This window comes from Sceloporus undulatus, chromosome 2 (genome assembly GCF_019175285.1).
Source record: "Sceloporus undulatus isolate JIND9_A2432 ecotype Alabama chromosome 2, SceUnd_v1.1, whole genome shotgun sequence".
NCBI classification, from domain to species: domain Eukaryota; kingdom Metazoa; phylum Chordata; class Lepidosauria; order Squamata; family Phrynosomatidae; genus Sceloporus; species Sceloporus undulatus.
In genome coordinates this window covers 257,506,970-257,511,475 of record NC_056523.1, presented here as the reverse complement: position 1 = coordinate 257,511,475, position 4,506 = coordinate 257,506,970, and positions in this window count along the sequence as shown.

The window sequence follows — 4,506 nt, the reverse complement described above, 5'->3', positions numbered from 1 at the left end:
AGCATACCTCCAAAGAGACCCGAAGCAGCTTTATTTTGGCAGTCTGTAACAGGCCTTACTGATGGTATTCCCTGTCAGTGACAAGGCGTGCTGCAACAATGCTTTTGAGGGCAAGTCAGCAATGAAATGGAGATGGTGTTGTGTCATAAATATTGCCGAAGGCGCTATTTTCCAACTGTAATAGTGGTTTAAAAGCCATGTGTGATAATGTCCTGAGTCAATGCAAAAAATTTAGTTCACTGGTGGTATGCAGTAATTTATGGAATAGAGAAAATGAGAATTTGAACTGTGTATGTTACACTAGCATTACAGGGTGCATTGAAACTCTGATTTCATATAATGTCTGAATTCACAATTTACCCTGGCATTTAAAGAGTAAATTTGATCTCCAAATTCAGAAAAGTCACACAGTAGAAACACTACTTTGACTGTATTCCTTCAATATTTCAAATACAGAAACTTTGTGTCTGTTTCCTTTCCTAATCCCTGCTAAGTGAAATCTGAGCTAGGAAGCATATAGCCTAGTTCTCAATTCCCACAAGATCAATTCAGACTACAGTTGGATAGTTGTGTTTTGTAGCAATGCTGTCCAGGGAGCACAAGATCACACAGCAGATCTGAGCATCTGGGTTCTGCTCCTAGCATGCTCATACTTAGGATTGCCTTTGAAATGCCTCATTAAAAAGTGATCAACTGTAGTTAAGTGTTGTGCCCCTGTGCTACTTTTCAAATGTCATTTAACTTCAGCTCCTAAAGCAATTCAAGAAGACATGGTTGATAAATATAGTACATCATATTCCTTCAATGGTAAGTATTCTAGCATTCTCAAAAGGAAATCTTACATAATCTACAATTTCCTTCAGTAATCTCACATCACCCTCTCGAGTTCCAGTGCTTTCTTCCAACTGGAGGTGCAATGCAGGAGAAACCAACTGTCCCACCACTCGCAGTCCAGGAATCCTACACAAAGCAAAACACCAGAAACATCAACATATCCAGCAGTAACTGAACAAAAATGGAGTTTCTGTCTAGTTAGCATTAATTTTGCTATAACAGGGAACTGAATGTAATGGAACGACTTCTTTTAGTGTAAGAGCAAACACCTGGAACTAACTGGTTGTGTCATAACTTTTGTGACAAGCAAACACGCAGAAAACTTTTCAATTTTTCCTTTTCATTTATTTTTTTTATATCCACACCAACCTACATCAGCATTCAAAATAAATAACCAGGGAAGTGGAACAACTTTCCTATATAATTAACATCACTTGTTCAAATATTCTACTTGAGCAAGATGTTTTCCTAGATCAGACCAATTTCCTCATACTCCTTTGGCCTAAATATATCAGCATTCATAACAAATTTTAGGAGCATAGCATCATAACTTTTGCTAGAGGAAGATAACTTTCTTTGGTTAGACCAACAATTACCTTTCCATGACATCAATGAACAGTCCCATTATGACTTGTTTCCCATACACAGTCCAACTGCTTAAATGAGTTTCTGATCTAGCTGCCAAACATTTTGAGAAAGATAAAGTAACTGGGTGTCTTAAGATACTAGGGTTCCCTAATGTGCCCAAATGATCAGGCCTTGAACCTGTTTGTACCTTTTTTTTTGGCTGAAAAAATCCCCCACTGGCCTCTAGGAGCTATTTCACTAGATTTTGGGATGTGCCCTTTGGCCTGCTTTAGGCCAAGAGAGGGAGGTTTCCAAACCAGACATGACTGCTGATAACTTCCTGCTTGGGAAGGTCCTCTCACTAGTCTACTAAACAAGGCAATGGGACCTCAAAATATCACCCTGAAGAATGAAGGAAGCAATTCCAGCATAGTATAGTGTGTGTGTGTGTGTGTGTGTGATCACAAGTGCATGTGACTGAGACCTTTTTGAGAGAGAAAGGCAGAAGGCATGGGAGGAAATGCAGTCCTCTATTTTGTAAATTATCAGTTGCCAGGCATAAGCTTTATAGATTTCCTTGATTTTTAGAATCCCTGATTTTGATTTGATTTAAAAGTTGTAATCCATTGAAAAAAGGCCATAAGAATATTTCCAGGCCAAGCCTGTTTTCAATATTAAATCATCTTTCTTTTCAACGTCTTGAGATTTTGTCTCTTTTCCACATTACATTTATTGTATGTTATCACTCCTGTCAGCTTTTGTTTTGCTTTACTGGCAAGACAACTTCTGACTGGGCAAGTGGAAAATGCCCTCAGTAGGAGACCAAATACTAACTAAATAACTAAATAATTAAGACTTATACTTGACTTCAACAGCACTCATAAAAACACTATTTTTGCAAAAGAGATCAATAATCATCTGTAGAGAAAACTGTTTTCAAAAGCTAAATCTAATGTTTCTTGGAAAGTATATTGTTTTAAGTTTCCAATCCTGCAACAGTTTGTTCTGAAAGGCATTTAAAGAAAGGAATGCCTATATTTGGGTAACAGTGTAAAACAACTACTATCCAGTCACAAGCCAAATCAACCAAGCAACTCTAAGCCCAAAATATAATTCACTAAGACGATTTAAATATAAATATGTAAGGAGCCTGTGTGTTTCAAATCTTCAAACAGGGTGTTTATTAATTAACCAGAAAAATCAATGTTTTTCTTCATATGACTCAGGAACAAACCCAATGGTTTTGTCTATTGAAAGAAGCAAAATGCTTAAGTTTCATGTTGAATTCTGACAGGTGTAAATCAAAATACAGTGGGCCCTCTCCTTATGCGGGGGGATCCATTCCAGATCCCCCCGTGTAAGGGAAAATCCGCCTATGCTCGAGCCACATAGGAAATAATGGGGCTCGTGCATGTGGGGGAGCGGTACACGCGTGCCATGGGCACAGATGCCATTCTTTCCCTCCCCAAGTGGTTTCCGCGTAAGCTGGAAGGTGCATAAAATGCATCCGCGCAAAGCACGGGCGCACTGTATACAATTAGCACTGTTTGTTTCAGAAAAAAAATAAGGTGCAAAAGAAACATTGATACTTTAAAGTCAGGAACTACATGGAACACAAGAGAATTCAAAGTTGATGTTTGCAAATTTTGCCTGAACACTGACTTCTGACAAATGAATTATTAATTTCTAGTGGTGCTATACAAAGCCCAAATGGATATATAGGTTCCCTTTGTCTGTTATTTAAAATAAACCACCACTTGAGTTATGTACATATCCAGTAATAAGCAAAGCCAACAGCCAGGCATAATTCTTTCAAACAAAAGATCTATTAATACTTGTGTTAGAAAAGAGGGTCTGGCTTAATAAACCACTCATATTCTAAAAGCTATTTAATATAGGAAAACAGTATCTTGAATTTGACATTATCTATTCACACACACATACACCAAAAAACAAAACAAAACAACCAAGTTAGAAGAAATGCAATAAAAGTATGAGCTTAAAGTTTAAGGTAAAACCAGAAATAAGTAGATAAATAACAGGTACATGCCTAGAGAAAAGGGAATCTAGGGCGCTTTACTGAGCGTCCAAAAAGGGCACTCTGCCGGCGCCTGTGTTTGCTGCGCCAGGGAACCGCAGTGGACAAACTGCACGATTCCCTGGCACAGCAAAAAGAACCTGCAAAAAGCGGGTTCTTTTGGCGGTGTGGTTATGACGCCACAAGGCGCCAATGGCGCACTTGTGGCATCATTGCTGTGACGTGCGGACGCTAAGCATCCGCAATGTCAAAATGGTGGCACCCATGTGTATAGGGCACCGCCATTTTGACGTACCCGGTACGTCCTGGACGCTGCATCCTCGGCCAACCCCTAGGACGTACTGGGGGCGTGGCAAAGGCCCATGTAGAACGGGCCAATGAATTAATAGAATTTAAGAATAGGCTCTGTTGCTAAGATCTTCTCTGTAACTCAAAAAAAGATGTCTCAATCCAAGGATTGATATGCAAAGGAGTAGTATTGTACCTTTTGAGACTAACTGAGTGAAAGTAAGAAATGTAGTATGCCATGAAACCTTTTGTTGTTGTTGTTCAACTCATTGTTGATGGACTGGAATTTGTAGATATACAGTGGGTCCTTCCTATATGTGAGGGATCTGTTCTGGACACCACCACCACCCCACCACTCACGTATGAGAAAAAAGGTTTTAAGGTGAAAGCCCATTTATTCTTATGGCGGTGTGCTCTGGCTTGCCCCATTTTGTCCTATGGGGCTTGCTGTACATGTAAGCTCAAAGCCACGTACAGCAAGCCCACGTATGGTGTGCACACTGTATTACAATTCTGCTATTTCTCTTTCCAAACTTCCTTTGTATTTTGTTATTTATTTGTTCAAGAATTTCTTCTGCTGTTTCTGTATTTCTCTGCTTTAGTCACTGAACAAACAAAAACAAAAACAAAAAAATTAAAAAGGAAGACTGAAGAGAGAAACAGCAGAAGTTGTTGGGCCCAGTACAAGGTGTTGGTTATTACCTTTAAAGCCCTAAATGGCTTGGGTCCAAGCTATCTCGGAGACCGCCTCTTCCCATACAATCCTTCCCGCGCTCTCC